The sequence below is a fragment of the Triturus cristatus genome, chromosome 2_2 (genome assembly GCF_964204655.1).
Source record: "Triturus cristatus chromosome 2_2, aTriCri1.1, whole genome shotgun sequence".
NCBI lineage: Eukaryota > Metazoa > Chordata > Amphibia > Caudata > Salamandridae > Triturus > Triturus cristatus.
The window spans coordinates 174,254,432-174,267,715 of record NC_140582.1 but is presented as its reverse complement, the minus strand read 5'-3'; the positions used below and the strand labels follow the sequence as shown (position 1 = coordinate 174,267,715).

Here is a 13,284-nt window from a genome sequence, read left to right as displayed (position 1 = left end):
TCCCCGTGCCGAAGGGGTACACAAACACAGGGAGAAAGAGGGGGGGGGGGGCAGGCAGAAGAAACCAAATGCACATGTCGCAGGAGCATAGAGGAATGCGCGGGCTAGGGAGACAGAGCAGCATCCATCTCTCGCGTCTGGGGCGGGGCGCAAATACCTCCACGATAGGAGTTCCAGGGACCCCACACCTTAACCCACTTCCCAGGCTTGCCTCTCGCCACATACACCGTTTTCTCTCTGAACATACACCAGTCCATGTGTTCCTTCCACGCTGAGACCGTTGGTGGCCTCTGGGAGCCCCATAGTTGTGCAATGTCACGCTTCGCTACCATATAGCCCAGAGTCACCCACTGCGTCTGCATCACATTGTAATCAGTCGGCTCCCAGACATCCAGCAAACATCTCCTTGCCTCCGGCAACAAGGCAACATGCGTGACTTCTTCTAACACCGCATGCACTTTACACCAAAACCGAGTCACTTCCGGACACTCCCACAGGATATGGAGGAAAGTCCCCAGTAGTCCACAGCCACGCTTACACAGACCATCCACCGAATACCCCATACGCATCAAACCAGGCCCCGTGACGTACACTCTATGAAGTATCTTAAGCTGGACGAAACGCAAGCGGGCCGGGATAGCCACCTCCTTCGGGGAGGCCACCGCTGACACCCAATCCTCGTCGTCAAGTTCCAAACCGTCGGCAATCCATGGCTCCCGCAATGAGGTCAGCAAACCCATTCGATCATTGATAAGCTTCTTATAAATCAGCGAAATGGTGCTATCCGGCACATAGCCGTCCAATACTCTATCTTCCAACGGGGAGGACTCCGGAATAGCCGCAGCGTCCGGGAATACGGAACACAAAGCGTGATGAACCTGAGCGTACCGAAAGTATTCCCTATCGTTCAACTGATATTCGGTTTTCAGCATGTCGAACGTCTTAAATTTCCCTTTCGTCCAGAGATCCCCTACCTTGCTGATACCAATCATATCCCATTTCTCAAAGCCTTTCGTAGTCCACAGATAACCCAAACGCCGGGAAGCGTACAATGGCGTTGCCCGAGTCAAGCGATCCCTCCACCCCATCGCCGCATTGGCTGCATGCCACACCTGCACCGCGACCCGCGTCGGGCCCGTCAATCGCGCATCAAGGGACCCCAAGTATAGTGCTCGATTATAATCCCCACTTGGCAATAACAATTTGTCCATCTCAAAAGCCGGGTTCAAAGCAGGCCCATACATCCCGTGATTGACAGCAGCCAACTGGGAGGCCCAATCGGTACTGCCTTCTTGGTCTTCTCCCACTCCCTAAGAAAAGAGGGAGGATGAGTGATGGGTCCCCCTTCTTTGTCTTACGCTGGCCAGGGGACGCATCGCCATTAACTGGGCATGGAGAGCGTCCCCGACTCATGACAGGTGCCAAATGGGTATACTGGAATGCACATAGCAGAGGCAGTATGATTACAGGAACTTCGCAGGGATGAAAGTTAGGAAGGGGATCTTGAGAGGTGGAATGAGATAGTGGAACAGATGAGAGGGGACCAGGGAGATGGGACAGAGTCCGCAGCTGGGAATTTGCTACTGTCAGGGACAGACAGCACCAGGGCACTTCTTGGAGTAGCCGGGGGCTTTATTAACCCCTCTCATCAAAAGTGTTTTGGCAGCATGTAGACATCCAACAAACTGTCAAATCTGTGATTTGTTGTTTGTACAGAGTTCTGTCTACTGTGTTCGGTAAGAGGGAGTTTTAACGTGGAGTACATCTAGGGCACCATTACTGCTATTTAAAGCATATCTCAGCTGTGTGCAGGGGTGGGTGTGTACTATGTTCTGATTTAAGTGTACTGTTAGGCTATCCTCTTTACCACTTACATTAATGGCAAGGGGACTCCACAGCCCTCTCATCGATGTCACCGAACAGAAACAGTGAGTCTAAGGCTCCTAGCAGCCTGCCCCATCTTGAGCATGTTAAAGACACAGAAGCAGGTAAAACACAAGCAAAAAGCCTGTCCTCCCGTGCATGACAATACAAATATGATGAATGTGTGGGGTACACACCCTTTCCTCTTTACTAACGTTAACATAGTTTCAACATTTGTATAGTACCTCCAACCATTAGAATGGGCGCCAAAGAGTTTCTTAATCATGGCGCAATTTACAAATGCTTGATGAGCTTTATAGGGGCCAGTGGGAAAAAGTGAACCAAAGTAAGTCTAGGTGTGTTTGTATCAAGCATCAGAATGTTATGAGTGGCCTTATATGCATGAAAATCCAACAACTTCTACAGCAATGGACTTTCCCAATTCAAAATATGTATTAACTCCTTGGACGACCAGCAGAAAATATTCCTAATTAGTACAATAATAGGGTGGGTTTAATGAGCGGCACACAGCCTCCCTAGATTAATAGATGCCTTTAGGGCAACAGTGTAGTCATTGCAAGACAGAATTTATGTAACTATACTTGTAGAGAGTTTAGTTAAAATGAAAGAGTTGTTCACATTCACTAGAATATATATACTAATCATGAAGTTTACCATTAGTGTGCAGTTTTTGTCGACACAAACTGTATTCTATGAACAGGAATGGAATTATGCGACTCTTACATTAAATAAGGTATTGAAATATTTTCTTAGCTAGGAATTATCATATCGAAATGATCATACTGATAAAAAAAAAACGAAAAAAGTCTGGATAAAATTGTTGCTAAAATGTAAATCATGTAAAGCCTCCATCATCTACCACTTCATAAAGCTCTGGAATCAATGTTTTCTGCCTTAGCAATTTTTCAAGATACTGTCACTTTTATTCACTCACAGATTCAAAACGCATTGGCAAAGCCAATAGGTCTCTCCTATGCAAGATCTATTTGCTCTGCCAATGTTTCTTCGATATATTGCAGCATGCTTCTGTGGCAAAATGAAAACATAAATGGGTGTACAATGTACAAAATAATCAAAGGCTTTCCGACAAACGCGGAGATACCTCAGCAATAAGAGGAGGAGAGTAGGTTTCAGTAACAAGAAAAACAAGCATTGGCATAGCCAATAGGTCTCGCTTTTGGGACCTTGTAAGTGTTTAGTTATGCAACTGTTGCATGGCTAAACACTTATAAGGTCCCAAAGGCGAGACCTATTGGCTATGCCAATGCTTGTTGTAACTGCTGTATGTTTTTCGTTGTCTCTCCAGCAGAGTATGTTTCTCAATCCTATGTTACTAGTTACTTTGTGGCATCTCCTAGAAAGCCAGTGTATGGGTTTGTGAACGGATTCGACCTGCTCTATTGGTTTGAATATGAAGTTAAGCCCCTCTGCTTTCTTTGGGATTGCTTGTGGCTTCCTAGTGAAGCATTGTGCAAGCCAGACCAGAAGGTGGTGCAATAGGACGACCACACGAATTAAGGAGGGTTAAGACTTTTTTTAGGGAAAAGACTTGGCACTTTTTTAACCTCCCCAGTTAGTAATTAAGAAGGATGACACCTAGTGAGATGTGAGGGTCAAGGGTCATTTCGTCGTCAAAGAAAATTTACTTGGATTAGTTTAGAGGCTATGCCTAGAGAGAACGATACCTCGAGAAGAATATGCGGATAAGACAATTTTATTACTTACATTACCCTATGGAATAATGTATAGAAAACGCTGTTTCCATAATTACCTCTATGGAAACATATGCGGTAAAACAAAGTTCCACAGCAATGTGTGAAAAATATGCATAAAAACAGAGACTCCCTCTGCAATTAATTGAATAATATACATAAAAACATAGACACCCGCAGTAATTTATTGAAATATATGCTAATGAGAACTCGCTGACAATTTATAGGGCTAAATGCATAAAAAACAAAACACGTAACTTATGGTAGAAAGGACATCAAAACAAGCGATCCACAGTGAAGGAAAGATCAACGTGTACATAAACTGCGTAGTAGATTTTAATCAAGAATTTAAATATCTATATACTTATATAACCAAATACATTGTGTGTAATTTGTATAAGAAATTGCGTAGAACCCGAGACATCCATGGGAATCGAGACAACATGCACATAAATACAAGCATTGGCATAGCCAATAGGTATCGCCTTTGGGACCTTATAAGTGTTTAGCCATGCAACAGTTGCGTAACTAAATACTTATAAGGTCCCAAAAGCGAGACCTATTGCCAATGCAAAGAGTTGTGAGGCCGCGAAAGTGATACTGATCATGATCAAACATCAAAGCGGCCGTGCGGCCGAAAGTGAAAGTAATCGCGGTAAAACGCGGCGCGCGTGCCCACGCACATGCACTGTAGCTCTAGGCTGGCCTGGTAGCACTTTTTGGAGCCCTCTCAATAAGTCTCGCCAGACCAGCGCATGCACTGGGTCAGGCGAGACCTAACAAGCGCCATCTGAAGACAGCACCTAACATTTTACATCGGTGTTTGAATACCCAACAAAAGTGACGAGATAAGAACAAGATTTACAGGACTGCTTATTACAGAAAACGAGTTTGTGGAATTTGTAATTTGTGGGGGTATTTGTAGAGCGCAACGGTCGCTGATTTCCAGGTAGAAGATCAAGTAACTTCCTAAAGGTAGAAAAGTTAGATGGCTGCCATGGTGTAGTCGTCGGGAAGATTAAAAATCCAAGTTTTTAGTGCTTTCCTGAAGTGTTTTTCTTGGGTTAAGGACCTCAGGAATTTGGGCATGCTGTTCAAAGCTTTAGTGGCAAGATGATTTAAGGTTTTGCCACCTTTGGTTTTCAAAGAGAACCTAGTAGGAAGGATTAGATTGTCCTTAGAGGAACGCAGGGATCTGCTAGGGTTGTAGTGAGGGAAACGCTTGATAAGATATTTTGGGCCGGAGTGATTAAATGCCCGAAATGCTACAATAAGAATCTTGAAAAATATTCTTTTGTGCAGTGGGAGCCAATGTAAAGATTTTAAAGCAGCGGATATTGAAGATTTTCTGGGTAACTTCAGGACTAATCTGGCTGCAGAGTGAAGTACACTTTGGAGGTTTTTTAAGTGTAGCTTTCTTGGCGCCGGCCAGAAGACCGTTGCAGTAGTCCAAGCGAGCAAGAACTAGGGCCACTGCGACGGTTTTTCTAGAGTCTATTGGTAAAAAGTCAAAAAACTTTTTTAGAGATTTGATGATTCCGAAACAACGGCCGGCCACAGTCCTCACGTGTTGGTCGAAAGACAGATCAGTATCAAACAGGACTCCAAGGTTCCTTGCAGTTGTTACAGTCTGGGGGGGGGAACAGCTGAGTCTTCAGGCCACCATAGGCTAGGACAAAAATTGACATTTTTTCCCATAGGGAGGATCTCGGTCTTGCTGGAATTACATTTTAGATGGTTTAGATCCATCCAATGAAAAACAGCTTTCAGACAGCATTTGAGGTTCTGCTCCGCCTCAGTTGAGTGTTCCTCTAGGGGCACAATGAGTTGCGTATCATCGGCATACGATGTTACGAGTATGCCGAATGACTCAGAGAGATGAGTGGAATTAGGTAAATGTTGAAGAGGAGAGGACTCAGGATGGAGCCCTGAGGGACTCCAGATGAGACCCTCTTCTCTTTGGAGAGGAAAGGACCTAGGGCGATCGTTTGCGATCTGTCCGTTAGAAAGGACGTTATCCAAGCTAGAGCCACCTCTGAGATACCAATATCTTTCAGTCTGCTAATCAGAATGGAGTGCGAGATGGTGTTGAATGCCGCCGTGAGGTCTAAAAGAATGAGGACGGCATTCTTCTTCTGATCCTGCAGCAGCTTTATAGAGTCTGTTAACTCAACCAGTGCAGTTTCTGTAGAGTGATGGGGGCGAAAGCCTGATTGTTGGGGATGGAGTACATTGTGTGCTTCAAGATACCTTTTAAGTTCTCTATAAACCGTTTGTTCGGTGATCTTTCCTAGTGCTGGAAGGAGCGATATTGGGCGGAGATTAGTAAGTTCAGAGGGGGATTTGTTAGATTTCTTCATCAGGGGTTTGACTATTCCCTGTTTCCACAGGCGAGGTACAATTCCAGTGCTAAGAGAGGAATTAACAATCTTGTTAATAATTGGGTTCACCACGTCAATGAGTTGATGGAGTATTCTAGGGGGGCAGGGGTCAGAGGGTGAACCAGATTTGCATGCCAAGATAATTTCTCTAGTTTGATCTAAATTAACTGGAGTGAAGTTTTTAAGACTTCCAACAGGGATTTCTTTCTGGGCGGATTTGCTTAAGGTCTGTGTTACTTGGGGAGGAGGAAAAAGTTTTTGGATGGCATCTATTTTCTCCTCGAAGAAGTCGGCAATTTGGTTACAAAACTCTTGGGATGGTGGAATTTCAGGTTGTAACGCTCTGGGCTGGGTGAACGTCTTCACAATTGAAAACAATGTTTTTTGTTTATGTTTGGACTCTTTAATGGCATTTGTATAAAACATTTTTTTAGCTGTTTTAATGTTGGAATGATAGGTTTTCCTCAGCTGGATATATGAAAGTTTGTCTGCCATGCAGTACATTCTACGCCATTTGCGTTCAGCTTTTCTGCAAGCTAGATGGGCTATTGCTAGCTCTGGGGTGAACCAGGGGGCTCTTGTCTTAGATTTTTTATCTATTCTTCGGGGACGATTGGGAGGTTCACGAGCTTTAATTTCCTGACGAATCCAACTGTGGAAAAGGTTAGCGTCATGTTCGACGTTTCCGGTAAAGTTAGGAATCTGAGAATTGGTGATGGGATTTAGGTCGATGTTTTCCTGTACCTTTTTCCAGTTAACGAGGTATCCGGGTGTGAGCTAGGTTTACTGGTAGTTAGCACGCGTGAAGTTTTAATTTGGAACGGGATCAGGCTATGATCAGTCAATATTTGAGGGACAGGAGGTAGGGTTGTTAGAGGGGAGAGGTTAGTGCAAACCCCATCAAGCGTATGCCCTAGTAAGTGAGTGGGCTGATTAATTCTTTGATGGAGATTAAAGATTTCTAGGGTCTGAAGAAAGTTGTTGACATGTACATCGGTTTTGGACTCAAGGTGTAGATTAAAGTCCCCAACGAGAGTGAAATGTGGATATCTGAGGAGGAGGTGAGCCAAGGAGTCACTCAAAGAGTCTAGGAATCTGGTGGCATTACCAGGGGGGCGATATATCAATCCTCCGGAGAAGGACGAAGAGTCGTTAAGTTTGATAGAGAAGCCAAGACCTTCCATGTCTTTTAGGGGGTCTAAGTTAAACGTGTGGCAGTTGAAGCTGTTTTTAAGTACTACAGCGACACCACCACCTCTTCCCTTCAGTCTGTCTTGCCTAAAGATGGAAAAGCCCTGGGGGAGGGCTATGGCTAGATCAGGGTTACTATCGTCCGTTAGCCAAGTCTCAGTAATCAGGAGGCAATCAAGATCTAAATTTTGGATAAGGTCCCTTATGTCTTGGCTGTGCCGACACATGGAGCGAGCGTTGATCAGCCCTCCTTTAAAGTGTGGTGAGTTATCCGTGGAGTTGGTTACGGAGGTAGGTGATTTAGCTGGGTCGCTGTCAGAGGACCAACGGCAGAAATTACAGCTGAAGGGACCATATAGGTTCTTCATGTCAGGTTTGCAATTGTACATCCCGCGTAGGCGGTATAATTCGTTAGGCAGATACCTTACTAAGGGGGGAGTTAGGACAGAATTTCCTCCGCCTGTTGCGGACTTGGCGCGGATGGGCGCAGACGGGCTTGCCTTAGGCGCGCAAACGGCGCTCCCGCTGCGCTCGTCCGCTGCGCTTCCTGTGCATGCACATATCTAGTTGAGGGGGGTGTGGCCTCAAGGGGGCGTGGTCAGCGAGCACACCTGTGGGAATGGCGGCCGCTCGAGTAAACAAACAAACGCTACAGCGTTCAAATCGGCTGTGCGTGAGAAGAAGGAGCGAATGGCTGCTGCCCCAACCAGAGTAATGAGGGCGGTAAGCTTTGTATTGTCAGTGCGCAATTAAAACATAGCAAATTAAGTGACACCAATACAATTTTTAAAACCAAGAAGAAACAAGAAATCGTACCGCCACCTCCCGGCTTCCGCCTCAGGAGTGGGTTAGGAAATCGACGTGAACGCTAGTGATCAGCGTTTTTATAGGCTGTGCAGGGGGGCGTGGCCTCAAGGGGGCGTGGTCAGCGAGCATGCCTGTGGGAATGGCGGCCGCTCGAGTAAACAAACAAACGCTACAGCGTTCAAATCGGCTGTGCGTGAGAAGAAGGAGCGAATGGCTGCTGCCCCAACCAGAAGAATACTGTAAAAACGGCTTTCACATTGGGAGGTACGAACTCAACCTGGACAGCCTAAAGCAAATAAAGCCAGCAAATGGAAAACAAGAAAATGTGAGTTATAAACCACAAAGCTCTGACGGCACAATGCATTCCCAGGTCAACTTTCTGAAACTCCACAAGGTGTCTTTCGCATACCACATAGCTGCACTATCTGGCAGGCAAGGACCTATAAACCACCATTAGGAAAGCATTATTTTTATAACAATATGCCACTTGCTATGATGATCCTGAAGCCGTCAAAACAAACTACGCCCCACTTAGACAAATATTCTTTTTACCACTCATCCTAGGCACAATTTATTCCTGGTTTCCTCGATCTGACCGACACAAAAAAGGGCAAACCATCAATCCTGACAGAACAATGATCTATATATTAAGACTCACAACGTATTCATCTTCAGTACCACTAACTGGATAATGACCACGGGAGGTATTTCTTGACAACTTCAGTCACTTTTCGGACTAAACTCAATTCATGAACATTTTTGCTCTACCCAGAGTAAGTGGCCCTCTCTTCCTATTACCAACAATCATTGAACGGCTTTCATAAAGAACCAGCCCCATGAATTTTAAGGCTACATCTGTAATAACCTTTACTAGATAGTCTATCACAACAAAGTTTCTGGAGTCACCCCCAAGTGCTGCAATCTTGCTTCTTTCACACACACAGCTCCACAGGAAGCACAAGCAGCAATCCATTCTGCAGACAGTGTACCAATCCAGCAAATACAAACAAAAATACAAGCGTTCATCCCAATCACCAAGCTTTGGTTCTTTTATCAATGGAAGAAATCATACAATGGTTTGGCATGGGCGCCCAATCTCCTTTATAATCGAAAATTGATGACAGAGTCAATACCTTAAAGAACGTTAATTTGGTGGCCTTAGGGGATCCTGACACATCCCATCCAAGAATGTTGCCACATGAGTCTCGATCTAGAGGCACTGACAATCAAAACAAGTCGACAATAAACATAAGATGATCACAAGTTATGGGGTTGAACGAAGTAGCGCACACAAGGCTCGCTTCTCCATGTCAAAGACAGGCTTTTGCATCACCAAGGCCAGCAGCACATTAAGCGTTGCCACTTACAACGGTCACTCGTGGCCAACATAGGTAACAACCCCATACCCAATTTGTCTCGGGTCCTGTGGCGTTCAATCTAGCTTTGGTTATCCCCATCAGTTTAAAGTGGTTAGGACCTCCCACAAGTACCAACTCAGCCAGTTTAAATACCACGACTGAGCTGGCCTTTGGACAAACTCTGTATATTTCCGGAGTCTGTTCTACTCTATGCAGTGTTTTAAATGGGCCAGTACTCACCGGTACTGAGTACCGGCACTTTTCAATTTTCTTCCCTTGAGTACCGGAACTTTTCATTAGAGAAGGAGAGTACCGGTACTCACAGGAGCTTAGCAGCACGCAGTTCTTAGCTATTCCCAGACTGTCAGTGAATCACAGAGCACCTGATTGGCTGGCTGTGGCGTGTGATCAGGCAACAGAGCTTGCGCTGTATTCAGCAGAGAGCAGTATCTTCACTTGCTTGAATGAATGAACAACGTGTGCGCATTAATCGTGTCTTGCATCGCCATCTTGCATACAACCACCCATTCTCATTGCCCGATTAGGTTAAGATTAGTCTTGTTGTGCAGGCTGATGCAGGCGCACAACGCTCATTGGGCTCAAAGGGCTTCAGCCCTCGTCGTGTGTGTCAGCCCGGCTGAGACAGCTTCCCGGGCAGACACACAGCCACACCAGAGTACTTCACAGGTCTTTAAAAGACCATTTACTTGCTAACAAGGCTTTGTTTCACCCCTTCTTAGAGCCTCTGGGCTGATGTATGCACAATTGGTCTGCACCTCCTGGTCTGTTCCGATGTGCTTTGGAGCAGGCTGATTGTGTGCCCGTGCGGACTTTAGCAGACACAAGTGTTCTGGCTGAGGCTCCAACCAACATTAATCTGCATTGAGCTTTATCTCGCCTGTCATGATGTACAGAGGGGAAAGAGGTGGGCCTGCGCTTCTACACTACTGCTTGGATTAAAGAGAAAAGGGAAGAGAGGTAGGGAGACAGAGTGGTGCAGAAGGAGGACAGTGATTGGTAAAGACAGGGAAAAGAGATGAAAAGCTCTAGAAAGACAAGAGAACGAGAATGAAGTAAGGCAACTGAGTAAAGTAGAAGAGAAACATGGGAGAGAGAGACTGGGCAAGGGAGAGTAAGACAGACAAGGCAGAGGAGAGAAAGGAGAAGTGTGGATAGATGAATATAAGGAAGGAAAAAACAGGTGCAAGACCTGAGGGACAGAAAGTAGAAACTAGCATGGGAAAGGTTTTGGCATGTGAGATAGATAAAAGTCAAGGGGTGAGAATAAATTTGTAGGCATGGAAAATAGGTGTTTAATGAGTAGGAGGAGAGACAGCAGGAAGAAAGAAAGGGGAAAATGCTTGTGGAGACCATGTAGCAACGCATCACCAAGGCAATCTCGAAAGGCTCTTTTTGTTCTTTGCTTGGTTATCTGGCAACTCTAACAAACTTTAAAGTGGTTCAGTGTTTGAATAAGAGTCCTGCAAGAATTCCGTAAGTGTGCGGGCAATCTATTCTAATGTATACACCTCTTACACTTTGCAGCTCCCATTTAAATGCTGATCTATACACAAATATAAAGGATATATATGTAATTATAAAATCAGCCTCAAATGGAAAAAATACTTATTTTTTTTGTTTAGAGCGTTTTATACTCATCAATATCTGTGCCACAGCTTCAACCTTCAAAACAGCTAACCCTGTATTATGATTCTTTGAATGGCACATTGCCCTGTCCCTTCAGTATGCACATGCCTACCTGTCGGGATGAGCCTCTATCCCTATGCTCTTGACTGTGTGCATAACTGTGCAAGTGAGTAGGGCTTCGACTGGAGGCCACAGCAAAATCTGTAATCAAGGAAAGATACATATATTGTACATCCTTCAACAGTTGAGAACCCCAGAGTCTCACAGGGCCTGTTTTGTGTGCCCCACGTGGGAAACCACTTGACCTCAGTCAGAATCTTATTGAAGATTGAACTCAAAAAAGTTCTCCAACCTACCACCCCACATGGAACGCTTCTTTCTCTCTTCTGAACGATCACTCCATGTATAAACTTGCAGTGAGGCAACTTCTCTTTTGCTCTCAAAATTTGTCAATCTCCCAACTAGAAAGGGATCATGGTTTATTATTGCGCAGGTTTCTTTCACAAATTGCCCACAGTATCCATAATTGTGCATAATGTGACAATACAAATAGCTTTCAGGAGCCCTAAGCGCAGAGTCAAATTGCACACAGGAAATGTGAAAGTTACCGTTAAAATTACCCTTTTGTACAAGCAGAGACACAAACAATGCTCTACAGATGGCAGAACAGTTGTTGATTTACTGTGCACAGTTACACACCAAGAAAATCCTAAATGTTTGTCTCCCAACCATGCCCTTAGCCACGCCCCCATTCCCACCCCTTCCGTTAAAGCTGGTGAGTACCTGCACTTATTTTTTTCCATTTAAAGCACCGACTCTATGCAACACAGTGGAAGGGCCCAGCGAGGGTTTTTCCATTTAAAGCACTGACTCTATGCAACACAGTGGAAGGGCCCAGGGAGGCTTTCAGTATTCATTCGCAATCCAAGTAAGTTCACTATGTTCCAGTGAGAGGAACAGAGTCTTTGGGTATCAATACTAGCTCACAACGTTCTTAAATTGTAAAATGGAGCGGTGTGAGGAAAATCCCGGCTGCACTACCAAACAGGCCCAAAAGTGCTAAGTCATATGCCAGTTCCACATTCCCTGGACTACGTTTACCTTGCTAGAGCTGCAGAAAGGAGCTCAGCTCACAAGTGAAGCAATCAGTGTCCCACTAAACTGTTACGAAAACACATTGAAAGCAGCCATCACCAGTTCCCAATTCTTAGACACGCTACCAACGCAACATAATAGAATCCACAGGCGAGGTCAGCATCATCAGTACTACTACATGGATAGCGTAAATAAACGAGATGCAGGTGAAAGCATGTTAGGAAGGGAAAGAAGCAGACACTGGAAGGTACCTGCAGTAAGACAGAAGGGGAAAAGCGGCGGCGTGGCTATTTGTTAGTTCCTGCATTCCTCTGCCCAATGTGCTGTCACAAGGGAAGTTTGCAGCAAAAAGAACAGCAATGATGCACTCGACAATGGCGGCTCCCGCACAGGGCGCTCTGCATCTCCATCACTGGCTTTACAGGATTCATAAAGCAGCAGGAGGGAGGCACCTCTCCCCCGCCTTCATGCAGATAAGACAGGTGTGCGCAGCCAAGCGTGGAGGGAAGCAGCGCATCGGTACACGTACCGCGGCGGGGGATCCTCCAGTCCTGAGCCGGCGGCTGCACCACAATCAGACACAGTCTTGAGCCGCCACAGCTCTGCCCGGCCCGACGCAGAGAACAACGCGCGATCTGATGACGATTGCGCGTCGCCACTCAAGCTCCGCCCTCCTTACCCGCATTTCTGAACAAAAGCTTTAGACTGACATCCTCCGCTTACTCGTCCGCTATGAACAGGGCACGCGCGTCAGTGAGCCTGGCACGTGCCAATAGGGATTTGTGTAAAATTTTACGCTTTAGTCACCGGCTTGTGCCAGTCTATGAGAACACAGAACATTAGGGTTCTATTGATTTTCTAAATTTATAATTTGCAATGTAAAAACGGCGATAGTTTTTCTTTACTGTAGTGATGTTTTAAAGCAGGGAATCACAGATACCCAGTCTTATTAGCCGAACTGGTGTGTAGGGTAAGCGCAGCATCTGCGCTTATTAAGTTTGTCTTTAATAAGTTTTGTGATCTTTAAGTAATTATATTTTTAAGCAAACGATTTGTTTTTGGTTGTGTAGGAGTTACTTGCATATTATATAGAGGAGGAAGAAGCCTACTGTTTGTTGTTGGACGTTTATTAAACGAACATTCTTTCTGACGTCGAATGACTTGGGGGTAGAATGTCAAGAATCAGATGAAGGGAGACTATCAGAGAAG

At 45.3% G+C, this 13,284-nt stretch overlaps 1 protein-coding gene across 3 annotated transcripts in view; it reads right to left on the bottom strand.

Moving 5' to 3' along the window:
- Positions 1-12,744, bottom strand: part of SMARCAD1 (SNF2 related chromatin remodeling ATPase with DExD box 1) — a 683,175-nt gene extending 670,431 nt beyond the window's left edge. The window contains exon 1 of one of the 3 annotated variants that reach the window (XM_085641145.1): positions 12,605-12,744. The gene's annotated coding sequence lies outside the window, so the exon portion shown is untranslated. Of the gene's footprint in view, positions 1-12,326 lie in introns of all 3 variants that reach the window. The other 2 variants (XM_085641146.1, XM_085641147.1) reach the window with 2 other exon arrangements.
- Between the last annotated feature and the right edge of the window lie 540 nt (positions 12,745-13,284).